The sequence below is a fragment of the Ambystoma mexicanum genome, chromosome 10 (genome assembly GCF_040938575.1).
Source record: "Ambystoma mexicanum isolate Mex_15411 chromosome 10, UKY_AmexF1_1, whole genome shotgun sequence".
In the NCBI taxonomy this organism is placed as follows: domain Eukaryota; kingdom Metazoa; phylum Chordata; class Amphibia; order Caudata; family Ambystomatidae; genus Ambystoma; species Ambystoma mexicanum.
The window spans coordinates 1,441,561,754-1,441,589,658 of NC_090932.1; the positions used below are offsets into that span (position 1 = coordinate 1,441,561,754).

Below are 27,905 nucleotides of genomic sequence, written 5' to 3' on the forward strand. Positions count from 1 at the left end.
TGTATAAGGATGTCAAAGGGGGATAGGGGAGGAGTCTAGGAGAACTGAGGTGAAAAGCAAGGGTGTCAGCAGTCATTGGCTTGTCATAGTAGAAGAGGTGTTAGCAGTCGTTAGTTTGTAGCCAGAGTTTGACATTGGTTTTAAACAAGTGAAAGGAGGGAATGGCTCTAAGTGGGTCTGGGATAGAATTCCACAGATTAGCAGCCATTACTGGGAAGCTTGACCCTCCAGTTCTTTTCTGGTTGAAATGAGGGATTCTGATACTATTAGCTTGAGCCTTTCTAATAGGGCGGCCTGATGTGAACCTAGTAAATTTCTCAATGAGGTATGCAGGTGCTTTGTTGTTAAGACAGTTGTGTGTGATGTTCAGAGATTTAAGTTTGATACGGTCATTGATAGATAGCCAATTGATATTTCTTCTTTGGTCAGAAATGTGGAGACCTTTAGGGATACCTAGTGCTGTCCTAAGGGCATTATTTTGCAAGGTTTGAAGTTTGAGTGTTGAGTTAGCTAGTGCCTCGATGGAGTGCATTGCAATAATCAAGTTTTGATAGAATAAGGGCTCGTGCTATGGTAATACAGCTGTCTGTAGACAGAAAAGGTTTGCGAGCGTGAATTATCTTGCAGGTGTAGCTAGTTGCTGAAGCTGTAGCATTAACTTGATTGTTAAGGGTGAGAGCTGAATCTAGGTAAAAACCTAGCGTTTTGACTTAATTTGCTACTTTAATTTTGATGCCATCAATAGCAATAGTTTTGTATAGGTGGGGGAGTTTAAGTTTGCTAGCAGGGCCAATGATAAGTAACTAGGTTTTATCGTCATTAAGACATAAACCGTGAGTGGCCATCCAAGTTTGAATAATTTGGTACATTTTGTTTGTGTGCAGTGTCTTTGTCGTAGTCTCCTTGGATTGGGATGAGGATCTGGGTGTCATCAGCATAGTTAGTATATGAGACACCCAGTTTGTCCAGGATATCAAAGAGGGGTTTGTAAAAATATTATACAAAGTAGGGGAGACACATGCCCCTTGAGGGACACCACAAGTGATAGGGACTGGGTCAGCGACTGAGATGGGCGCAAAGACTCTAATGGTTCTATTGTCTAGGAAAGAATGTATTGATGCCGTGGCCTTGGTGGAGAAGCTGGCAGCTGATTTAAGGTGATTGCACAGTACTTTGTGATCTACCTAGTCAGAAGCGGCTGATAGATCTAGGAGAGGTAGAATGGATGTATTTCCATTGTCTTTGCGCTCATCTAGTTGGCTTTGAGATCGAGAAGGACTGTCTCAGTACCATTTCTTGGTCTAAAACCGGATTGTCTAGTGCCCAGTAAATTGTTAATCTCCAGGTAGGATTGAATCTGTAAGTAGGCAGCTTTGTCTAAGATTTTGAGGAATGTAACTGTCATAACGGGTCTGTAGTTTGTAGGGACATTAGGTTTTAAGTTTTTATTTTTTAGGCGGGGTAGTATCCGTGCATCTTTGAGGTTGGTGGGCACCGAGCATGATTTGAATGATGAGTTAATAAAGGTGGTGACGAAGGGGGCTAGTTCATGAACAGCTTCCTTGATAATAGTGGCTGGAAATGAGTCGTCAAAGCATCTCGAGGGTTTAAGAGATGTAATGATATTCTTGGCTTCTTCGATAGAGATAGCTCTGAAGTTGAATTGATTTTGAGGTTTAGTTTGGTTAATAACGAGTTCCTGTAGGATGGCTTCTTGTGTGGAAAGCGCAATGTTAAGGAGGGAGGATCGTTTGGCCAAAATGTTGTCTTGTAACATCGTGATTTTATTGCATAAAGCATTTTGAATGTTAGTACACCATATTTTATCTTAAGTACACAAGTCTAGAGGTGTGATGGGGGATTCCAATTCTCTGAGGATAGTGAAGATTTCCCTAGTGTTAGAATTAGCTTTTTTAATTCTGTCATTAAAGGACTCTTTTTTTCATTTGTTTTTTTTTTGCTTGAATGATTTGTTGCTTGTAGTTATTAGTGAGGGTCGTGAAGATGTTTTTGTTATGAGGGGAGTTTATTTTTCCAGTGGTCTTCGGCTTGTCATTTTTCTTTACGCATGGATTTTAAGCTTGGCGTAAACCAAGTGTTAAGATGGGCAAGAGGTTTAGATTTACTTAGTTTCAGTGGAGCAATGGTGTCAAAGGCAGCATTGATAGTGGTGTTGTACAGGTCAAACAAATCAGTAAGGTTGTTGATAAGATTGGCATGATTGGTGATGGGCTGAATCAGAGGTAGGAGATTAGTGACTGTTATGTTCTTTTTACAGCGTGTGAAGGCTGGAGGTGCCTGAGGTTTAGATGTTTTAGGTTGCGGTAAGTCTGAAATGGTCAGCAAGATATGGTGATGGTCAGTCCATACGCAAGGTTCAATAGCTGTTATGATTGAGGTGCAGTTGAAATCTGTAACCCAGTCCAGAGTGCGAACTTTGATATGTGTAGGGCCTATATTTCCGATAGTGAGGCCTGCTTCCAGTATAGTGTTAGCAAGGATTGAGGCTTTGGAATCTTTAGGGTCATTATAGCCTAAGTTAAAGTCACCCAGTAGGATGTTTTGTGTCCCTGGTTTGGTGTTGGTGTTAAGAAGAGTGGTTATGTCTTCTTCAAAGGAACCTAGTGGGTCTGGAGGTCTGTAAATAAGGTGTACAGTGATAGTGCGTGAGGCAGCGATACCTAGTTTGAGGGAGAGTAGTTCTGCTGAGGGCATGGACATATGGTCAATTTGTTTGATGGTTAGGTCGGCTCTGCAAATGAATGCTATGCCGCCACCTTTGGAGGATGGTATAGTGAGGAGGGATGGCGAGCATTAGGGCTGGACCTGCTGCTTTATGCAATCATGTTTCCGTCACTGCTAGGAAGTCAAGCTGATTGCAAGTTCTGATGTCTGCAATTTCAGAGGCATTGGCTATCAGTGATCTGAGGCCTCCCTGGAGGTTGTGTGTTCCTTTCATAGACGCGCTAGTAAGGTCAACGTTGTTATTCTTGGTCTCAGATACTTTGGTATAACGTTTCTGAGCCACGTTGGGTTTACTTTTAGGGTGGTGGTGCGGAGCCCGTGTAGGTTCTGTCTTAGAGTGACCTAGCGTAGGGTAGGCTCTTGGTTGAATAGGTGTTCTGGAACCTAGTCTAAGGTTTCTTAAGGTAGTAGTGCAGATCTGACTCTGTTAAGTAGACTCTAATGTGTCATAGGTAGGCGGCTGGGTATACGATTTAATAGATAGTTCCCAAGCTTTCAGGAGTCTGTAGTGAATGGCTGCCATTGCAGTTAGGGCAGTGAATGTGGTAAGAATGACTAAGGATTGCGTAGGCAGATTAAACACAGATGAAGTCATAACCAGGCTGGTATAGGAGGATGCCTAAAGATGGCAGATGTGGAAGTATAGGAATAACTAGGTAATGGCATACAAGGAGGAAACTGGCTATTGCTAGGTATCAGGAGGAGGTGGCAGACTCAACTAGTACAATAAGCACATCAAGCAGCATTAGGCTAAGCTAGTGCAGTGGGGTGTAACCAGTGAACAAGGGGCCAGACTATTACAGTGCAGCATAGGGTCAGGCTAACACATTAGAACAGATTAGGGGGCAAACAAAAAGCATTGGGCCAAACTAGTACAGTGCAGCATAGGGTCAGGCTAACACATTAGAACACATTGGGGGGCAACCAAAAAGCATTGGGCCAAACTAGTACAGTGCAGCATAGGGTCAGGCTAACACATTAGAACACATTGAGGGGCAACCAAAAAGCATGGGGCCATACTAGTACAGTGCAGCATAGGGTCAGGCTAACACATTACAACACATTGGGGGGCAACCAGAAATGCATGGGGCCAAACTAGTACAGTGCAGCATAGGGACAGACTAACACATTAGAACACATTGGGGGGCAACCACAAGACATAGGGTCAAACTAGTGCAGAGCCGCAACAGTATAAAATACAGATTGTACCTGCAACATTTTGCTAGAGGGCAAAGGCCACTGTAAAGGTATGTAACAAATAAGCTAAGGCATTATTATAAGCTCAGTAAACATATGTAATTTACAGGTTGTTGTACATATGAAAAGAGCCGAGTGTGATTCGAAAATAATGTTCAGTACTAGCTCGCAGGCGCTGCATGCGCTGGTGAGATTGTCAGGTGGGCGGCAAGAAAGGTAAGTTCAGTGTTTCAAAGAGTACATATGCTGTAGTGCTTACCAAAGCAGCGTGTCCGTTGCAGCAGTGAGCGGATGATAGTTCGAGAGAGGCGAGGGATCTTGCTAGTATCAAGATTTAGTAAGGGGGGAGGGGCACGAGGAACGGTAAGGGGGAGCTCAAGGGATTGTGGCCCTGGGCTCGGAAAGGCTCCAGACAGGCTCACGACAGGAAGCACTGCCTTAGAAGTGAGCCTTTGAATGTGGGCCGGATGTAGGAGTACTGAGGGTAATCCAAAAGATGCTAAGATATGAACACAGCGACGTAGGGCTAGCAAGTCACAGATAATGTTATGAGGCTGAGGATCCAAATCCACCTTGATGGCAGGCGCGTATGTTGGCCTGGGGCGTCCTCTAAATTACACGTGTTGCGTGTACTAATATAGGCAACAGCGCGAGAGAAATAATTAGTAAGTACAATAATATTCCCTTTGCATATTGCAGTCTATGATAGGTAGATACTTAGAAGGTACAGATCAGCACGTTTAAGGGTATGGCACTCAGATAATGTTTTAAGCATTCATACGACCGTTAACACTTGGCAGCATGTGACTAGTCGATATTATGGTACATACAATGATCGAAGTAAAATGCTCAAAGCCCCGGTCACAGGTGGCAACATAGCAATTAAACCAACAAGGCAGCATTCATCATAATGCACATTTGGTTGCATATGAAGGTACAAACTGTGCTAGGTAGAGATTGTCATTGCAAGTAGCTGGATATGCGGTAGAGAAGCAGGGTTTATCTCAAGACAGATGGTACAGTTCTTCGTGGGTTAAATAAAGAGTCAACGGCAATAATAGAGATTATTTGCATAAACAGAGCATTCACTGACTTACTAGCATTGGCCGTCAGTACAGAACACAAGAGGCGAGCATGTTATGTATCGCCAGCGTATTTAGACGGAGTAAGTTGTGGTGATTTACCATGTGTTGATGTCAATACAGACAGTCTTTGTAATGAAATGAATGTATAAGCAATGTCTAGTTGTACTAGGATAAAGTACGGCCACGTCCCACGGCCCTCCCGGCTCTGACAGGCTCGGGACAGGAAGAGAGCCTTTGTGAGTGTGCCTTGGTGAGGTGGGCCGGCATACATTATTGGAACAAAATGAAGAGCAGCACAGCCAATCCGGTGTCAGCCTGTGATAGATGAAGTAGTTTACATTTTATTGGTTGGTGAGTCTAGTATTGTATTATGGTTAAAACTGTTGATCATCATTAATCTACAAGGAGGTGAAAGTGTAAGATAACACTTGTTCGGTCCTTTTGCTTAACATAAATAGCACAATGGATGACGATCCAACCTTGTTTGTTAGTCTTCTGTGTGTCAACACCACCCGAACGTATAAGAACCCAGACTTGTTCTTTACTTCAGTATCTCTGAATGTTATCAGGATGTGCCCTTTAGGAAATGGGAATGCCAGTATTAAAGTATCTTAACCAGTAACAATATAATATTGAACACTCAACATAGTTATCCATTATTTACCCAACTGCTTGCTGCTTTGTCAGTACTTGCTGAGATAGACTTTTTGAGTGACTGAAGAGGAGCACAAGCTGCCCTAGAATTAAAAGGTGGTAAAGCACAAAGGCAAGTGGACCTATGGATTAGGGTTGGGCTATAGCCACTTAGCTACTCAAAGGATATCTGTAGCCTTCAGCAGCTGTATTCACCTGTATAATCATTTTTTCTTGCTAGCTTGGCATTGTAGGTATCAAGCAACAGGGCGTATATCAGTATATGGGTAAGCAAGATGGTATACAGAATCAGACTACAGGGCACCTATCCACCTGGGGTTGAGATGATGACCAACGGTGAACCTACATGGATTTACATTTTTGTTTGCTTGTTATGTGCTTATACAGCGAGTACATATTGTTTCAAAGTGCCCTGAATACCAGATTTCTTCCTCCCGTTGCACTGAGTTCAAAGGCTAGGTAACCTGCATGGACGGCACGAGGCGTGTCATAAACACAAATGCGCAAGGACCTGCTCCAGTGATAACGGGGCAAAGCTGAAGGAACGAATAGGGAGGATATGTCCAGCAAGAGAATAAACAGAAGAGCAGTACTCGTAGTGTAGCTGTTAGTAGATTGAAATCAAGGAATCGCCATCCAAGGCAAATCTGAAAACGGGCAGAAGTAAAGAAACAGCAGTTGGCAGTAGTCAAAACACAATCTAAAAGAGAAGTCCAGCAAACAGGCAGAGATCAAGAACTCCTAGCATGGAGAGACTAAGCATGAGAAAATGGCAAAGGACAGGTGGGAAAGAAAAAGGAAATACCGGATTCTAGAGGGGATCGGGAAATAACGGGAATCAGAGGCAACACAGAATGGGAAGTCGAGCACGTAAACCTACTCATTGAGGAGGTCTGCGTCCTGTGTCCTCTTATGCTGCGAGCAAAGTTCGTAGTGTGTGGAGCTTATAGCAGTGCACAGGGCGTACCACATTGCCAGCTGACCAGCGTGGCACTGAAACGTACTCAAGGCACGCAGGGACATGTAGTACTGCTGTGTGCTGAGCCTCCACGGTAGAGTGCTGTGCCACCTCCACCCGGAAATCCTGACAGGACAAAACACTTGGTCCAATTGTTTTGCCTTCAGGCTTCAACTTGCACAGACAATACGTTCCCAAATGGTGGCGATGGCAAGGAGACTACCAAGCAGATGTTGAAGACCAAACTTGATGTGGTGGACGGCAAAGTCTGAAAACTATCCATAGGATACAAATCTAGGAGACGTTCCTAAATGTTTTCTTTAGTATTAACATGAGACTTCAAAGCAAAGCTACTTTTAATATCGTTTGATTGAGAACATTTGTTCAGAGCTAAAGTGGACAAATCACTAAAAAAACATGAATCGTAGAATAACAGTTTACTCCTTTAACATGCCAATTTCTTCTACGATACTGCAATTTATGAAGCTTTGGACTTGTGTATTAACTACTCAGATGGGACCGCAGCAACACTTCCTTAGTTTGAGCAAGGCGGAGGCCAGGGCACAAGCTCAAGAAAGGCGGGTTCCATGGCCCTTCTTTGACATCCAACTATCTAGCACATTTATTTTCAAAAAAGATGCATTCAGAATGGCAGCATTAATTCAAACTATTCAGGACAATGATTGACTCGTCTTACATGACCTGCAACATGCTTATTATCATATTAATATATATATATAATACTAAACACACTTATTTTGTATTGTGTTGAGATGGAAAACAATGCTGTCAAATGTGTACTTTAGTGATCACCATCAAAGCTATAGTAAATTGGATAAGATATTATTCCACTTTGCTCAAGGATGCACATTATAGGGGTCTAACCTAACTGGAAAGTGCTAGGCCTATATAGGTCCTACAAAGGAGCGAGGAAATGTATTAGAACAACATAAGAAATTACCACAAAAGGCCAACAGCATAAGTGACATTACAATTACAGTACTGTGCCTGAATGGTACCCTTCCCTTTATAAACCAGTAGACACACCAAATCTAGTGGTTACTGTAAAACTGTTAACTTCTACAATACAGAGGCAAATGCAGTGATCTATTATATTAAAGTCTATAATAAACCACTGGTACATTCTAAAACTATAGTCTGTTCTAAAAACTTTGGAGCCCTTTAGGGCGACCAGGAAAATGTCTGTTCAGGTAAGTGGTTTGCAAAGTGGGCAGCAGTTAAGCAGCAGACCGCTTGTTTCTCGTGTGTGTGAATAACTTCCTAGTGCTAACGTTTACAATCCTTCAACGGCGAGGAAATGAGGTCTATATTGCTTCAAGATCTGAGCGGACGCTGTGTCGAGCAGACGTGCTCCACCCCTGTGTTTTCATTCTTAACCACGTTCGCACTGCGAAGGGGTTTGCAAAGTGGGCAGCAGTTAAACAGTTAACATTACGGTAACAGCAAGAAATATCAAAATATCGTCTTACTCAGCTTATTTGGCATGAAGCAGCAAAGCAGACAACGCCAAGAAGCCAAAGGTGTAAGTACTTGTCACGCTTGTGGCTTAACTGTACACTAAACAGCTAGGCTTATTGGGTGCCAGGGGGAGACGGGGGGGGGGGGCTATCCCCTTGATCCCCGCGGTGGTCCCAGGTTATGGTCTTGGCATCTATTAAGTCTATTTACAGAGCACAATCCCGGCTACCGGCAGTGTGCATGACTTGCAGGACGTGAACGCAAAGTTTAATTAGTCACTTCGCGGTTTGACTGCACACCAGATTGGATTTCAATATGTCGAAAGTAGAATTGAGACCAGGGAAGGACGGAATAGAGGTGGTAGAAGTGGACTATACTACACCTCCCTCACTTGCGGAGACTGGAACATGCCGGGAGAAGGGACCCAGCAATGGGCTGAATTATGATCGAGCAACAGAGCCCAGGAATGGGTCCTCAGCGTAGGGGGCCTGCCCTATTGATATTGGGGTAGAAATAGGCCGTTCAAGAGTGTCGTCGGTTAACCTTCTACAAATGGAGAAGGAAAATAACCCACTCAACTTGATAACATCTTCAAATCACCAAATGGAAGTCGCCAGTGAGAAGGGGGAGCAGACCATTGATACGGTGGAATCTCAAGCCCTAGAAGGTCTACCAAAAACAGTTGGAACTTCCAAAACCTTAGGGGAAGATTCGATAAACAAGGCACCCTTCCGGATGAGTCGAAGAATAAAAGCAAAATGTGCAACCCATCTGTGATGTCCTCTCAAAGAGAGTTGGAGATATCCTCATCGGATGAGGACCGTATGGGGACCTTCTAATGGACATGGCAATGGACATGGCAGCCGCGCAAATGGAAGAACAGACGACAAACCACCGGTAGACGCTGCCCCGATAGCGACTCTCACATTAACACTGACCCCCTATATGAAATTGCACAAGGCATTAAATGAACAAATCAGGGACCAATCAACATTGCTGCCGATGCTTCACTCTAAGATGGTGTTCTTGGAGGGTTTTGTTACAGCTGTCCAGAGTAATCTCGATAAAAACACGGAACAGATTACAGGAATTTTACACAGTATAATTCATCCGATAATCCAGGATAAAAATAAGAGACGAGCGGATTTGGACAAACGGAGAGGGTTCCATCTCTTTATATCAAAAATGTTATAGTGAAACACACACATATTGAGTATTTTATAACGAAGGCCTGTATACCAAATGCATTTTTTTTGGGGAGGGGTGCCCAAACCCTTAAAAACCCACCCTGAACATTTCCCAAAATAATGTAAACCTTTACCCCACCCAAAAATACATTTGGTATACAGGTTTTCGTTATAAAGTGCTCATTATATATGTGTTTCACTATAAGATGTTCGATATAAACAATGCATGCCAACAGGGAGATGCTGATACAAGACCAGGTGAAGTCATAGGGAACAGCGTGTGTTTAGTAACGCCAGAAAAAGATCTGATGGAGAAGGGGGGCAAATTGAGACTAAAGGATTCAAGGGGCAAGATGCTGCCGGCCATTGATCCTACAGACATCAGGAAGGTCTCACAATATGAGAGTCATGAAATCCAACCACATGAGGGGGGATTCGACTCCAATGGAAGAAAGTGTAGTAGATGCCGCACCTATGGTTCAGATAAAAAGAAAAGAAGTGTGGCTGTTGGAAGGAGATAAGGATACAGATATAAGAGCTCAAAAGAAGAAATATGAGATTTTCTAAATTGAGAGAGGGTGTGAAAAAAGCTCAAACACCTCAAACGAAAAGAGAGCTTTTAAAAGGCAATCTGACCAAGCAGAAGAAACAACAAAAAACAAATATAATGCCGCCTAAAACTAGGCAGCCCCCAAGAGTACAAAGGACAAGACCATTAATAAGAAATGTAAGCCCACCTGATAGTGGAGGTTTACAACCAGAGGAAAGTTCTGTTGAAGCCTGACACACAGTAGAATTTAGTGAAGTGACCCTGGTAGGGGACCGGGAGGAAAGTTCATTTACTTTCAAACATTTGACAGAGGACACAAATGAGGATGATGAGATGGAGGATCTTATTAACCTCTCCACCTACACTATTACAAAGGGTGAAGAAAGTAAGCCGGTAGGAGATCCAGGGAGACCGTAAACTCCTAACTTGGTGGATTCACAGGACGACCATAGTATGTCGGAAGAACAAACAAATGAAGAAGGTGATCAAATGCAAGCCCTAGTATCAGGCCTTGAAAAGAGAAAAGTCAAAAGAAGAATTGTCCAAATTGAATGTCATTCAGAAATGCCAGAAAGAAAAAGAAGGCAGCTGCAGTCAGTTACGGAGGAGGAATTAGAGGATCAAACCACTAAATTCTACCCAGTAAAATCGATGAGGGGAGTAAGAAGCAAAAACTGCCCTTTCCGAACCTTAGAGCAGAAAAGGGCAAACGTAAAAAGTCCACCAAGCGATCTGAAGGGCCCAACTCAATCATTGGATAACAGGGGGTAGCAGGAATCAAGAATGGGGCAGAGGGGAGGCAGAGACAAAGATAACACCGCTTACTGATTACACCTCCAAAGAATCCTATTAATAAATGACGACCTGATATTAAATAGGGAGAATATACTCCGCTTATTACATTGCATACAGGCTTTCAAGGACATAGAATCCTGAGACTTCCATTTGATTGAATTCCCAGAAGAGGAGAGACTGGACACAGTAGTGGTGTATGTATCAACTCTGGGGACAAACATTCTATTGCTGCAAGAGGGAGGGGGACTATTGCTGTGTGGATTTGTCTTATCCAATTATGATGCTAGGGTTAAGAGCGCCAAAAAACTTAAGGGGATATAGATTGATACTTTCCCAAAAAGAAAATGCAAGTATGGCTGAGCAAAACATAATACAACCACCAACAAGCCACCATAATGGAGATCAGAGAAGCCAAGGACAGTAGGCCCTCAAACACCAAAAAAAAGAATTTATCGCATTACAGTTGATCACAAATGGCAACCAAAGCAGAGACCCCAGTGTAAGGACAACACGAGGCTGGGAAGAAAAGAGACCTGTGAATGGCCGGGGCGCTAGCTGCTGAGTATACCTCAGCATAGCTCAGAAATTCTTTGGCAGACACACATGGGGAAGGCCACCATAGGGATATTTCTTTAGGATCCTGGAATACGAGAGGCTTTGCCCACCTTTTTGGTAGAGGTGACCTAAACTTTGAGGAACATGATATAGTGTGTCTGCAAGAGACCTGGTTGTGGGTCAAACCGCTACTGGATGGTTACACAGTCTTTATAAACCTGGCAACCAAGGGCTCAACCGGCCCCCCGCAGTGGGGCTTCTTTTGGCTTTGAAAATTAATTTAAATCTAAATGTAATTTTCGTAAAAATGTCCATCACCTTTAATTCAGGCGATGTTAGTTTCTACAGTACCATGGGAGTGCAAAAATAAGAGGCTACTCCTCATATTAAATGTATACTGGAACATTGCATTGGTGGCAGCTAAGGGTTTTGTAAGATCTGTTCTCAACTTGATCGAGGAGGCAACGGGGACATGTGATAACTTGGAGATTCTAATATGTGGAGATCTCAAAATCCATTGTTTCGATGACAGTTCAAGGTTGATAACGGAATCCTCCAACAATTCATCCCCAAAAGAACCTAGACATCTTGCCTGGAGGGTCGATCTAGATGAATGAAAAGTTCACATTGCAAATGGTCACATTGAAGGAGATATCCCCGCTCCTTCTACCTGGATGAGAGGCAAAGAAAAGAAAATACTTGATTACATATTTGCATCAGAAACCATACACACGAACTTGATGAACTTGCAGGTACGGATGACGAATTCTAGTGACCACAGCATTTTAAGTGTGACAATCAAGGGATGGTTAGGGATGAATATAATGAAGGTGCAGGACAATCTCTTAGTTGAAACAGGAAGAAACAGGCTTAAAATTCACCCCCAACCCCTTTTCCCCCAGGGAGGCAGGCAGCAGGACGGGCCAAAATGTGGGCACTCCTTAGGACAGCAAAATCTTATGGCGTTCAAAGAAATTGGAGGGGAAGGTCAGTCAACCTCTTTTTTCTAAGCAGCACGCCTTTGATGGATGGTAGCCTCCAAGAAGAAAGCCCTGAAAAGGTGTATAAGAGCATGTCGAAATGAAGATCCATTAGAAATAATCACTGTAAGAAGATTAAAACAGCGCTATAAAAACTGCCTTAAAGGACAGAAGTGGATGGTGCACCAACGGAATGCGGAAATTATGCTAAACATAGTGTCAACTAAAAACACTTCAGAAATGTGGAGGGTGTTTACTAATATGACCGCCCACAGGCTTCACTGATAACGAATCCAGTGCTGGTAGGAGTTTGGATGCCTCACTTCAGTGCCCTGTTTTCAACAGACCACGCGAAGCTAAAGGAGGAAAGCCAGACGAAGGGAACTTGGTCATTCCCAGCTGAGAAGGAGGACATAGAGAATCTCATTAAAACTGCAAGTAATTCAAGGGCGACCGGTCTTGACGGCATTACAAACTGCACACTAAAGAAAGACCTGGAAAAATGGTCTAACATTATGTATGACTGCTTCAGGGAGATCAAAGAACAAGGATAATCCCTGATTCTTGGTGTTCCTCCATCATTGTACCGATATTCAAGAAGGGTGATGGGTCTGATCCAGGTAACTACAGAACTATCACCCTCTTGGATGTGATAGGTAAGATATTCGGAGCACTAATATTAAAGGTCCTTACAGAATGGAGCCAAAAGACAAGAGAGTACGACAAATGTTCTTTAAAGCAATTAAAGCAATTGGAACTTCCCTAAACCTTGTCCTAATTAATCTAATTAAAACAAGATTGAAGCAAAAAACGAAGGGAAACATTTATCTTGCCACAATTGACCTTGCCCAGGCTTTCAACATCATTGAGAGACCAAAACTCTGGGACTGTCCTCAGGATATAAGAGAAGCCTTAACGTCATTGTACTCAAACACCATCCTATAGGTCAGACTGGATAAAAGAGGCACCTTGACAGAGCACATGAAGACATCGAAATGGCTGAAACAGGGATGCACCTTAGCATCGGCAAAGTTTAATTTATTCATCTCAGACATCGAAAGCGCATTTAAGAATGTCAGATGCTTCCCACCTCGAATAGCAGGGGAACCAGTGAGGAGTCTGCTCTATGCAGACGACCTGATTCTTTTAGATCAAACGCAGGTGGGAATGCAAAGACAGTTGAATGCGCTGGAAGCATACGTTGAAGCTAATGGATTAAAAATAAGCATGGCAAAATCAAGAATTCGAACCCTGGGGAGCAGAATAGGACAAAAGAACTTGACTAAAACATTGTGGTACCTAAAAAGCGAAAAGACCAGCACAGTCTCAACCATCACCTACCTGGGAATGTGCATAAACAGTGCAGCAGATGCCCAAAGAGAAGATATTTTAAGAAGCAAGACCAAAAACTTGCCATCTGAGGCACGCCTCATACAATCTAAACACTGCAAGTTTTCATTAATCCCAGTGATAGAGCCTTAAATTGTGAGCTTCATCAGAAGGCAGAAATGCATTTGTTTTACTCGAGGCAGGCTTTTTGGGAAAGGGGTGAACGATCAGGGGCATTATTAGCGAGTCGTATACAACAGAAAGAAAACAATAGACAAGTGCTCTTTATTGTGGATGAAAAGGGGATGGTGAAAAGGAAGAATGCAGACATTTGTGAAGAATTCAGACAATATTACGCCTCTTTATACAGAGGTGATGAGACAATTTCTGAGGTGGAAATTAATACTTTTCTTGGAGGATTAGAAATGCCGAGCCTACATGAGCAGGAGTGATTAGGCCTAGATGCAACAATAACGGTAGAGGAAATTGAGAGCTCAATTGAAACATTGGCCAGAGGTAAATGCCCTGGCCTGGATGGATTTCCAACAGAGTTCTACAAGACCTTTAGTCATATTCTGTCCCCTTTTCTTGTAAAACCTTTTACAGACATTTTGCATAATGGGGAGGTTACTGATTCAATGAAGACCGCATTAATAACAGTTATTCCTAAACAAGGTAATGTGGACGTGAAGATTCTGGCAAAAATATTTGCCAGAAGATTAAATGGCCTGCTTCCAAAGTTAGTTCACAAAAATCAAACTGGTTTTGTGAGTGATAGGAATAGTTGTGATAATTTGCGAGAGTTGCTTGATGTAATCTACCTAAAGAGAAATTCTGCGGTTGCATATGCAGCAATAAGTATAGATGCTGAGAAAGCATTTGACAGAGTGAGTTGGGTTTTTCTGCGTCAGGTTTTGCTTAAGATCAATTGTGGGCCTGTTTTTCTTAGACTTTTTGGAGCCTTATATGGAGATGCAAAAGCTGCCGGAATTGTTAATGGCAGTCGGTAAGAGTGCTTTCATATTTTAAATGGATCTAGGCAAGGTTGTCCTCTATCTCCGCTATTGTTTGACTTAGTCATTGAACCGCTTGCCATTATGCTTAGGCATCATACTAATATAATGGGTATTCCGTTTGGGGAATATGTGTCCAAAGTACTTTTGTATGCAGATGACCTCTTAGTCCTAATCTCGAACCCAGAGCGTTCATATCCGGAGCTTTTAGCAACTCTGCATGAATTTGGCAAATTCTCTAATTATAAAGTTAATGTAGCAAAGACTTTGATTTATCCGATTTCAGCATTGTGTCATAGGGGGTTGTTCGGGGTGGATCGGGAGATGTGGGCTGGGTCGGGTCTTAAATATTTGGGTATTTATATAAATAGGGATGTGAGGTCCTTGCTTGCATACAATATCCGTTTGAAAGTTGCAGAGGTAGACAGTCTTTGCTGTAGATTGGAGAAGTTAAAACTAACCTTATGGGTGAAGGTTAACGTAGTTAAGATGTCCCTTCTTCTGAAATTTTTATATGTTTTTAGCATGCTGCCACTTTCACAAAATGTATTAGGTAGCATCAATAAATCCTTGATAAGTGTGTGTGGGTGGAAGGAAGTAGAGTGAGAGTTCGGAAAGATGTTCTTTATAAGTCAGTGAAGCTAGGCGGCTTTAGTTTTCCCAACATAAAGCGGTATCATTCTGCATTCACGCTGCGTGCGTTGCATCATTGGTTGATGTCTGATCGCAGTACTTGTGCAGGTTGGATTAAAATAGAGGAGGAATCCGTTTATCCCGTCCCACCGGATGTTCTTTTGTTCATGGTAAGAGACTGTCTGTTGGTACCACTCCGCCTTTTGTAAAGCACTTTGTGAAGGAATGGCGTAAAAGTAATGAGATTTGTGAGGAGAAATACTTATTGTGTGCAGATTCTAGTTTATGGAGAAACCAGGCTGTGAAACAGAATAACCGTGTCTTGTCATGGGTCTCGTGCCAGAGAGCTGGTATATGGAAGATTGGACAGGTTTATGATGGTCAGAATATGGTTGATTTTGAGTTTCTGCGCTTTAAGTATAAGCTGAAAGCGTCTGAAATTTGTCAATATAATGTTCTGCGGGACCTTTTTGTTGTACTTTTCTCGCCGTTGAATGCTACAATGCATGGCTCGCCTACAACTTTTGTTCTCTCAAGGACTGTGCCCTTGTCTGCATCTACTCTGTATGAATTGATTGCACTCTCTGAATCTAAGTGACCATCGCAGTGTGGTAGAGGTAATTGGGATTCAGATTTAGGTTGCACATTGTTGTATATTGATTGGAGCCACAAATGTGCAGGTCCAGATACATAAAAAGTGGATTTAGATTTGAGATATACACAACAAAGAATTACTCATTATTTATATTGGTCCCCATGGAAGATGAGAATGAGTAAATTGAGTAATGTGGACTGTTGTTAGAACTGTAATAGGGAGGTGGGCACTACACTCCACATGTTGTGGGTATGTGGTAAAATACAATTATTCTGGGATGGTGTTTTCCAGAGGATGGAGTTGGTTCTGGATCGCTCTATACCCAGAGATCCACTTGTTGCTGTGTTAGGTTTACTGCCTTCAAATATTGGTTTAACTACAAGTAAATTGTTTTGGATATATAGAGCTCTTTTGCTAGCCAAGAAGATTTTGAAATCTTGGAAAAGTGATACCTCTCCTAACATTGATGACTGGCTGCAGAGTTTGTCCCTTTTGTCCAAGAGGGAGAAAATATCCTTTAAAGCAAAAGATCAGCTTGATAAATATGAGAGGATGTGGGGAGCATTTAATCATCTCTACGCTTAAAATATTTGATAGTGTTCTAGGTTTCTTATTTTGCTTTTTTCATTTTATTTCTTTCCTTTACCTTCTGTCACCTTACTCCCTGTAAGGGAGTAAGGTGACAGAAGGTAAAGAAGGTAAAGTGTTTTCCCCTCTGTTACTTCTTAAGGATTTATTTAGGAAATTATGGGTGAATAAGTATCACCTTGTGCATTTGAGGTATTGTATTATGTTCTATTGCTTCTGTAAAGTTCTAAATGTATAAATAAAGTTTTGGAAAAAAAAAGAATTTTATAGAATTAAAGTTGCACTGATATTGACCTATGGAGCGGAGGCTTCATTTTCACTTTCATCATCGGTGGGGCCCAAACTGGAGGGCATATTTTGGAGAGGAGTTCTCTTTGCCAATAGGGCTGCCAGTCTAGATAATAAGAGAAGAGTTGGGCCCATCTTCTTCATATGCGGTCACCGTATGGAAAATATTATCATTCTATCGCAAATGCCTGCTGGGATTAGCAGAAGGAGGCTTTAAAGTTTTGAACAAAGCTTTACAGAAGAACACTGAAGCTCTACTATTGGCATGGCAAACGATCTGTATGGCGATATTGCAGGATTTGAATACTCCTGAAGACACACTAAAGATGTACCCAGGAAGGGTTAAACGTAAGCTATTCGACCAAGACTGGATCGAGACAAGAGAAATGGGGAAAAAAAATAAAGTATACAGTCATCCTGGCTTGGAATGCAATAGTAGGGGAAAAGTGCCAAGATACCTCAAAAGATTGCCAAGCAGCACACTCCGAAGCAAATTCATGCGATTTTGCATGAATTTGATGCCAACTAGAGAAATTGGGGAAGTGAGAAAAGAAAAATCGCTGAGAAACTAGGAATGTAGACTGTGGAAAGGGAACAGGGAAACACTGTTCCACTTGTCTCTAATATGCCCAGCACTGCGGCTTCAAAGATCTACGTGGGTGGTAAGATTCTTAATGAACACTGTTAAGTTGTCAGTGGAAGATTGGTGGAGCATTTACTCAAAGGTGACCGCGTCTCTGTAACGTTGGCTCTATTGTCGTACTTGAAGGAAGTATTCTCTGATGGAAAAGGGGTTAGAACGTTAAATTGGGAAACAGGAGCTTAATATAAGCGATGTTCTTTCTCTTTAAAACAGTTAATGGAGGGGGTTTTGACCCCCTGTTAAGATGTGAAATTTATATTTATTTTTCTGTACTTTTGATGTCTTGTGTTTAATGTTCTGTTTGGTATATAGCTGTAAGGTTTGATTTTATAAACCAAATGCTAAATAGACTACCATGTTTTTTTTTTAAAGTATCATTATGAGACATTTTGAAGGAGTTTAACAAGTCTACAACATTTCTCCCATAGCAACCAATTTTGCAAAATCCCATTGTTCTGCAGAATTTGAAGGGATAAATCGGGAAAGCTCCCCTTTTGCACCACAGATGCCTAAATAAGCAACCAGCTCGGGGGACAACAGAGGGCGACCCCCAAACGGAGTTCCAGCTCATGGTATGAGAACCAGCAAGCCAGGAAGGGATGGGTACCGAGAAAACACAGCCCACTTCAGCCAGTGAAGATCAACAGTAGAAGTGGGAGGAACTCAAAATCACTATTTTCTTGTTGGACATGCCATTTCGATAGTTCCTACTTTTTTGGCCCAAAGTCAGATGACTTGGAAAAACAAAACGCTTTAAAAGCAGCTGCTAGGTCCCTAGGGGTGGCTGTGCGCCAATCTATTCAGACCACTAATTAAACCTGGAAAGGAAAACCTTTTTGCTATTACAGCTATTACAGCCAAAGAGGAAAAGGTAAATCATCTACAAAAAATGGGCAGGGAGAATTTACAAGACCATTGAAAGGCAGAGGTGGAAAAACATCCCAGTCTGCTCCAGCTTCAGTCCCATCCAGCACGGCAGCAGCCCCAAAACTACTTTGAGAAAATGTCTCACTCTACATCGGTAGGTGGATGACTGCTGCGTCATTCCAAGGAATGGTGCAGTATTACTTCAGACATATGGGTACAGCAAGTGATCAGCCAAGGGTACTGCCTTCCTTTCCTACGGCACCCACTGGACTGCCCCCCCCACCCCGCCCCTGTTCATTCGGCCACCTCGTGTTCCAGAGCCGCTACTCCAGCAAGAGATAGCCTTCCTACTGGAGAAGGACACCATGGAAATGGTACCTCAAGGAACAAGGGATGGTACTCACTTTACCCTTTGGTACCAAAGATGGATGGAAGACTGCAACCCATCATGGACCTGAGACGCTTAACAAGTTCCTCAAGAAGTACAAGTTCCAAATGGTAACACTCTCACCGATTCTCCTGGCCCTGGAGCTCCAGGTTGGTGTCTTTCTACTGCCAGGATGCTTACTTTCATGTACCGATTAATCCAAAGCACAGAAAGTACCTGAGGTTTGTCATCTGCAGCTCTCGCTACTAGCTTCGATTGCTGCCTTTCGGGGTCACCTCTACCTGAGGGTTTTCACCAAGCTGTTAGCAATGTAGGTGTGGCAGGCAACCTGAGGAGGGGAGGAATTCAGGTCTTCCCCTAAATGGACGATAGACAACTTTGGTACTTTGACAAGAGAACAGCTGGAAGGCTAGGGGGTGGAATAGGGCCGGGCACTGCACCTGCTCTGTGCTGTTGGCCCCCAGAGGCGATATGTGGGAGATCCTCAAGTTCACCCATCCCATCCCTAGCTTTATTTGTGGACTGCCTACTTTCTCCATAGGTACCCAGCTGTGGACCAAGAATCATTAGATAGATTCTGGAAGGGGAAGCTAGAAGAGTGAGGAACTAACCGCTCACTGAGAGGCAACCTTCTCATAAATCATAATGAGTCTTGTTTGTCAGAGACACAAGCTCACAATCACCCCCTAATGGATACTATCATGAGCCCTGCTCATATCAGACCATTGGAGCCCTTGATTTTTTTGGAGAAAAAAAAAACGCTATACTGTAGACGCAACTCGGTAGCCCAATCTAGCATTCTTTTCATGGAACTGTAGGATCAGGCGGTAAAAGCTGGCTAATTTTAAGATGTCGGATAGCCGGTTTCTTATTTCAGTGTGCAAAGTCACTAGGCTTACTGCCACGCAAGTCAGACCACCTGGGAAAATCATAGTTTGCACAGGCTTGATACAGGTCTCACACATGCAATGCCTGAACCCTACCCTGATAGTTCATAACGGGACAAAGCAGCAGAAGGGTGTCAGAGGTAAGAGTCAAATAGTGGATGTGCACGAGAGATGTAGAGTGTGGCGGAGCAGCAAGGAGGAGGAGACGAGAAGAGATTTTGGAGAAGGAACAGAAGAGGAAATGCAGTGAAGAAGAGGGCAAGGAGGAGGAGGACGGCAAAAGAAAAGAGTTGAGAGGAGGAGCTAATGAGAAAGGGAGAGAGTGAAGATGAGTAAAGCAGAAAGAGAGTGACTGAGTGGGCCTCAGGGGAGTTCCTGAAGTTTTAGTGGAGAGACCCGAAAAAGGGACAAAGACAAGAACTTAGCCACAAGCAATTTGAGAAACTGGTTTGCCAAATCCCAAGGAAGGGCAAGTTTAAAGAACCTTTGTGTCCAACTAGCTATACAGTGCCCAAATCTTAACCGCTGTCGTCAGTCTTAAGGGCACCATGTAGAACAGTCCTGGGGGACTAACTCTGTACCCTGTTGATTTCAGCAGTGACCAAGAATCCAGAACCAAGAAAGAAGTGTTCAGGACACTAGTTGACAGAGACTGTGAGTGACTGTTTAGCCCCTTAAAAAAGCAGCCCTGAACTAAGGTAGCGTGAGGGAAGGACTGGGGAACATGGCCCTAAGAGGATTTTGCGGGGAACATAGTGTGCTAATTTTACTATTCCTACACCAGAGTAAAATGGAATCCCTATTTTGTGAGACCATAACAAAGCTGATGGTTAACGGTTAATAATTGTCATTTCTGGAAACCTCTGCTGTGACGGTGCTTAAGTTTTATATGAGAACAGACTTCCATCTCTGACCAGAATTGCCATGCCAATTATATCCATGAACCTTTGATAGTTGGTACAGCCCACCTTTATCTCTCTTTTGACTGACTACCTGTTTCCTCAGTAGTCCATTAACGTTTTACGCCCCATCTGGATATGTCCTGCAGCTTGCTCTTCCACTCAAATTAACAAAAGAAAATATTTAAACTCTATTCAGGTTTTCAGTTCTTCATACCTATCATACACACCAACCAGGGCACAGCCTTTGCTTAGCTAATGTGATTCATGTCATCAAAGGGTCAGTGTCAGAGTTGTACCTGAACAGGACAGCTTAAGCACGTGATTTAAAACCCTTGTATCTCCTATGATGGGTCAGGAGGAGAACTCTGATGAGCCATTTCAGTTTTAACTTTATTAAAGAAAGGAAAAAAGGCCAACCTTTCCCTATGCTATAAAACGTCCCTACCTAACACAACTAAGGTATTCGTCAGTTGAATGTCTTAACAGAAACTGTCCACCACCCAAACAAAACCTAACTGACCTTACCATTTTAATAACAACTAAAGAAAGGAGAATGACTCACTTCTCGTGTGGTGGCTTGATTGGCTTCTCGCAAAGTTTTATTTCAATAGTTCATCTTCGGGTAGTTTCTGGTGACTGTTTTGATTGGTTCATTTAATTCTTACAAGACTTTGTTTGGCTTCTCCTTCCTTTTGGTTATTACCCTTTTGGGTTGTAATACCTTCTTCTTGATTCTCTCTACAGAGATTTGTTCTCTTCCTATGGTAAACCAATTCACTATTTATCAGTCTCTCCTTCTGTTTTATTTTCTTGTGCTTTACTGATATATGATTAAGTTTTCCAGTGTTGACTTTTATCTACTTCTTGACTTTCCGCTATTTGGATTCTTTTATCCTGACTTAGATGAGTACGATTGGTCTCATAACGATTTTCACTCCCTACCCTTGGTTTAAGTATCACAGTCTCTCATCTTGGTTTAAGTATTGCAATTCCTTTTACTTGGACTGGGATGAGTATGATTAGTCCCATAACAATTTTCATTTAGCTTTCTTGGTTTAATTATCACAGTGTCTTTATTTTGACTTGGACAAGTATGATTAGCCCATAACGATTCGCTGTTTCCTTCTGGGGTCTCCTGTTATCTAGGACTTCTAGGCACAACGTCACCGGGCCTTCTAGCGGTTCAGTGTCTCTACTCTTTATCGTCAGCTTTCTTTCTTTTCCTCCTTTAAGGCTTCCTCTTTCATGCGTTTACGAGTATATTCACAAGGTACTTCCCGTACCGTTAGATTCCGTGATTTTGACTTCACAGTGGTTTCAGCGTTAGTTGGGAGACCGCGAGTCGTTGGTGGTCACGCCACCACCTTCAGTGTCTTTCTCTCTTTAGGATCACGGACGCTCCCGGTCTGACTGCTCTTTTCCTGGTAAGATGCTGCGCGTCTATATCAGCTTTGGGTTCCTTCCTGGATACATGACGTTCCAATTCTCTCTCTCTCCTCTAGTTAAGACGTTGTGCGCCTGATTCAGTTTCTGCATTTTCAGCAAGACGCTGAGCATCTTGTACTCTCTCAGCCTTTCCAGCAAGACATTGCGCGTCTGCTTCACTCCCTGCAAGCGGCAGCTCTGCACGTTTGTAACTGGCCTAAAAATGTAAGTTTACAAAACATGTCAATTAAAAGGTTTTACGAATTGCAAAACTCAAAATGTGATCCATATCATTTTGTGTCCTTGTGACTGTAGTCAGTGGTCCACTAATTAGAGCATAATAAAAATCATGTACTCAAAGTGGAGCATACACCGTTCAAGAAGCACCGCTGTTTATTATAGCTGGGTGAGCACAAATCAAAAAGAACAGTGGATATGCTCTGATCGCTCTGATCGAAAGGCTGACATCTGAATGGAATACGACCAGTAGTTTTATACCAAGAAATGCAATGGTCAGAAATCCATCAAAACACTTTTTCTATGTTTCCCAGGGATTTCATTGGTTTGTGGCCATCACCTCCTTGAAGATTACGTTGATTAGTGAAGCTTAATTGATGCAAACAGTTTCCCATGCTCCAGCATGGGGTCTGGCATGGATTCACATGCCCCTGAATATTCCCAGTCAGGCTGGGAATCCTTGTTAAAAGAAAAATGTTTCACTTTAGCTTTAAAACTGTATTTCCCCTCTAAACCAATCACTGTCCTCTGGGTCATAATGCCCCATCCAATGACAGTCCTCTCCCTAAGCCTCCCCCCCATCCCCCTCCCCCCCGGTGGCCATCTTCAGATTTTTACTGCACGCTTCAGTGTTGGGAGTCCTCTTAGTGCTCTCTGAGCTCATTTCTAATATTTCAAGTTTTTTCAGCAAATTTTGTTTTGACTGATTGTTGAATATATCATTCGACCAAAGGTCGACTACCTGCCGTGGGGACACGCTGTCAGCGAAGATCATAATACATCGAGGATCTTTCATCGAGTTTTGAGAAGGACCGGGCTTAGGCCTACTCCGCACCTTTCCACCATGACTGAGGAGAAGAGATTCCTCTTCAAACTCTTCTTGAAATGTGGACTAGAGAACGTGTACATGGAGGATTGACACCACAAATGTCTGTATTGACTGCATCCGGACCTTAATAAGGAAGGATGTGAGGTCTGCCGTGTTTTTTTTCTCAAAAAAGAGCAAGAAGGATCCCTAAAGCAGGCTGGTGGCATGGTTAAAATCGGGTAAGGCCTCTGACTCTGCCCCCAGGACCAGCCGGTTCCACGAACAAACTCCCTCAGAAAAGAGGTTGAGGTCCAAAAGAAAGTAAGGCTGCACGTCACTGATCCCACTGGGTTTTCTGCTGCTGTGTGTTCTGGTTTGGCAAGGACAAGTTCGCTGTCTCCGACCACATCCACGGTGAGCCTACCGGTGAGGGGACCGCCCTCTATGAGTAAGTCCTTGACTCCTTCCAACTCTGCTTGCCATCGGCGGACAAGACTCCGGAGTGATCCAAAGTTGACCCTTCCTTGCCTCCCTCTGCACCACCATCAGCATCAGCGTCACAACCCGCCAAGACAACACCATCATCATCAACGGTCAAGACCGCATTGACAACGACTTCTGTTACCACCTGGTCGATGATTCTGTCTACATCCTCGTTGATGACTACTTTGTCTTCAAAAGGGGGGCAGACCACTAGGGTGGTGTCCACAGTCGCAGCAACAACTGCTCCGCGTCTGTCCCTACTGGCACGGCATGAGGCAGCTGCTGAGGCTTCATCAAACACCCCTGGAATGGGGACAGCAGCCGCTCCCCCCCAGAAGTCTCCCGAGAGGAGAAAGAGTAAGACTCCTACGACCCATAGGAAGGGTACAGGACAAGGGGCTGAACCGGGGAGGCCAGTGCTAATTTATACTAGCTTCGATAAGGGCGATGACACCTGCCCGAAGGCTACTATTCAGACCACAAAGGGTGCCAGGGACCCTTATCTGTAGGTGGGTCACCGCAAGGCAAACCCTGCAGTCTACCTATCAGAAAAAGCGCACCATTCCGAAGCCACCCACTCTCATTCCTTCCACACCTCAGCCCAGGGACGTGTCTTTGGACATTCTGACCACGCTGCACACGCTGGTATCAGAAATTAAACAGAGACTGCCGTCCACACCGGGCTGTGCTCTGTCTCGGAGTCCCCCAAGACCACTTCCAGGAAGATCTTCTCGCACAGGTCAAAGGATCCTGTTGGTCCAGAGTGTTAACCGACAGCACCTCCACCGTGGGACTTGACCCTGACTGCGGTTCCGGCCATGCACACAGACACGCACACAAACACGGACGCGCTGGCTACAGTGACGAACACCGGCGAAGCCGATGACTTTGTGCCAGCTGACAGGGAATCAGCAGGCACGGATGATCTACGCAGGGCCTCCCAGCTGGATGAGGTTGGCTCCTTCCACTCGATGAAATCCAGGGCCTCTGAACTTTTCCAACTAGTGCCTGAGGAGACGAAAAATGAAGGGTTCATTTATGAACGTTGTGAGTCCAGACAGAAGACATGACCATCCCCTTGTTGGAAGATATCGGGAATGAAGGCCTAGCCCTTTTGAAGAATCCAAGCACTGCTCCGCCTAAGCTGGACAGGCTCAAGAAGAAATACTGAGTTCTGAACTTGGCCCCTAACTGCCTGAGGTCCTAGCCTTCACTTGACTCTGTGGTCTCAGCCACGGCAAGGAAGTGCTCTGCGAACCCGTCTTCCTCGTCCTTGATGCCCCCGGACCAGGAGGGGAAGAAGCTGGATGCTTGTGGGAAGAGGATAATCTATTCGACTGCCAGCACCCTTAAGGCCGCTAATGCCCTGGCCATTTGTTCTGCTATGAGTGAGAACTGTGGTACAAGCTGGGCTCTATCCTGGACTTCCTACCCGACGACAAGAAGGCAGAAGCTCTTGAGTTGTTCCAGGAGTGTGAAGTGGCCTCAGATCACTCCAGCTGAGTGGGGGTGGACATCGCAGATACCGGATTCCATCAGATGGGCAACAGAGTGTCCCTTCATCAGCAGGGTTAGCTGAAAGCCAGCAACGTCAGGCCTGACGTTCAGTTTAAGGTGTTGGACATGCCATTTGATGGAGAAAACCTATTTGGCAAGACGGTCGACGAGTCTCTCCAAATCATCCACGGAGACGGCACGTTCACTGAGTACCCTGCAGCAACGTCAGTCCATTCGTTTTTCGATATACCACCCCTTATCGGCAGCCTTCTGGCTCCACAACGCAAGAGGCATGCATACAGGAGCGGAGGATAGTGCCGGGGTGGGTTGTGCAACCTAGTGGGAGAGGTCGGCTGGCGAGGTTCGTTGGCACGTGGAAGACCATCACCACCGACATATGGGTGCTGGATGCTCTCAGACAGGGGCACACCTTGGGGGTTTCAATGAAGGTGTCCTCGTATTCCCCCTGTGGCTCGACAAGAATAGCACGTGCCGTAGCTGCTGCAGGACGTCCATACCATGTGAAAAAAGAGGGCGATATAGCCCGTCCCCCAGTGCCTCCACGGCTCTGGAGTGTATTCCAGATACTTTCTGGTTCAAAAGAAGTCCGGAAGGTTGAGGCCGATCCTGGACCTAAAACGCTTCAAGTACTTGAAATCCCAGAAGTTCAGGATGGTCATGTTGCAGCACATGCATGGCCAACTGGAGGAAGTCGACTTTCTGGTGTTGCTGGACCTGGCAGACCCCTACTTTCACGTCCCCAATCCATTCGAAGCACCACAAGTTCCTGCGGTTCATGGTCCAGGGGCGACACTATCAGTTCAAGGCGCTGCCCTTCGGCCTGAAATCGGCCCGAGAGTATTCACGAAGTGCTTGGCGCCTGTGATGGCGCATCTTCGTCTTGAGGGCCTCCACGTCTACCCTTACTGGACGATTGGCTGGTCCGATACCGCTCCCATGCTCTAGCGAGCCAGCACACGGCAAGGACTGTGTCTGCTGACGGATATGGGGTTCTCCATAAATTATCCAAAGTCCTGCTTGGAACCATCACAGAACGCTCTGTTTTCTGGGTGCCCGACTCAACACAGTGACAAGCCGTCAAGTCGATATTGGGCATGATGTCCTCCTGCATCAACTTTGTCCGCCTTTGCATATATATATATATATATGATATGATATGGCATTTATAACGTACCTATACACAAGTGATTCAAGGTGCGACAAGGCAAAGGTGGGGAAACGGAGGGAGGACAAAAACAACAATCTTACTAGGCCTAGTGACATTCAGATTGTGCAAGGGGGAGCAGAGAGGGGAGAGGTGCCAGGGGCGGTGGGAGGCTGGACAAGTGCAGTACAAGTAATCGGGAAAGAACAAGTAGCGCAGCCAACAGGTGGCAAGTGTAAGTGTTAGAAGCGCAGACAACAAGTGTCTAATAAGTGCAGGAGAGGGGACGGTATGGTTACAGATACAGACCACAAGTGCATTGGGTGCCAAGAGGCAGTGCAGGTTTGCAGCTGGACAGCAGGGACCAGGACCCGAATTAAGAGGGTTACCAGGTGACCAGTGCAAGTATCAGCAAGGGAGAGGAAGAGAGAAGGCAGAAGCTAAGAGGAATGTCTTGAGGTTCTTGCTGAATAAGAGGTGGTTCTGCTCAAGTTACAGAGATGCAGGGAAGCTGTTCCAGAGGGAGGCACCAGCCGAAGGAAGAGATCTGCCCCCAACTTGTTGCTTGGAGAAGCGACTGGCCCTCAAGGAGTTGGAGGAGCAAAGAGCTTGAGTAGGAAGATATTTTGGTAGAGAGAGTTGGAGGTATTGCGGTCCGAGGCCCCAGAAAGCCTTGTGGACAATTTACAGGTCTTGAACTTGATCCTTGCTGCCACTTTGAGCCAATGAAGAGAGTTCATTGCTGGAGAGATACAATCCCTGGGCTTGAGGCCAAGGACAAGTCTTGCAGTCCTATTCTGGATGAGTTGTAGAGGACAGAGGACAGAGGGCAGAGGCAGGTAGATTTAGAAAGAGGCTGTTGCAGTAGTCCAGCCTAGAGAGGACTAGAGCTCCGGAGACAGTGAGCTTCTGGGGGAAGTGAGGAAAGGAAGACTACCGCTGAGGAGGTGCAGATGGTAGTTTGACTTCTTAGAGACATCGGAGATGTGAGGAGAGAAGGAGAGTGTGGAGTCAAAGATGACCCCAAGGTTCTTAGCCTCACAGGTAAGATGAGGAAGAGAGCCCATAGTGGGCCGCCAGAGAGTCAGAGGAAAGGAAGGCACTGGTGAGCCAATGAGGAGGATTTTCGTCTTAAATTAAGGCACAGATCATTGGCGGCACACCACTCCTGGATTGTGGACAGACAATCCGGGATGAGAGAAGGAGAAGAGGTGGCTCAGGGGAGCCTGAAAGTGAGTTGAGTGTCATCTGCATCGCACTGAAAGTTGGAGCAGAAAGCAGCTATGCGGTGGGCGAGATGTGCCAGGTATTGGCTGAACAGCCAAGGAAAAAGAGATGAGATCTCTGCAGGAGTTTCTGGATGCGAGGTGGCTACAAGTCACTGGGTCCTGGACAGACAAGATCGCCCTCAACGAGGAGTTCAAACAGGTGATACAGTGGTGGGGTTGGTGCCCTCTTCTCACGCAAGGGGCTCCATTTCAGGTTGCACCTTACCAAGAGACAGTCACCACAGACGCTTCTCTGGAAGGTCGGACAGCCCACAACGGACAGTTGCATGCCAGAGGCCTCTGGCTGCCAGAAGAAAAGATCCTACATTTCAACATCCTGGAGCTTTCGGCCGTCATTTGGGCTCTAAAGTCCTTCCTGCCGTCTGAGGGGCAAGGTGGTGACTATTCACAGACAACACCACCACCATGTTCTACATCCGGAAGAAGAGCGGAACGCGCTCTTCAGCTCTCTCCACAGAGGCCCCATGATCTGTCATGCTGAGCTATTCATCAGGACATGTTTCTCGTCCCTTTTCACCTGGCGGGCACCAAGAACACTATTGCAGAACAGCTTATCAAAGAGCTTCGTTCTTGCCATGTGTGGGAGCTCTGCTACGACCCAGATCGACCTTTTTGCGACGGCAAAGAATTCCAAGTGTCAGAAGTTCGCCAGCAGATTCCCACATTCGAGGAGCATGGGGGAT

General features: G+C 44.6%; 1 protein-coding gene across 8 annotated transcripts in view; it reads left to right on the forward strand.

The window, feature by feature from the left end:
* Positions 1–27,905, forward strand: part of HECTD4 (HECT domain E3 ubiquitin protein ligase 4) — a 4,298,785-nt gene that overhangs the window by 3,174,522 nt on the left and 1,096,358 nt on the right. The window lies entirely within an intron of this gene.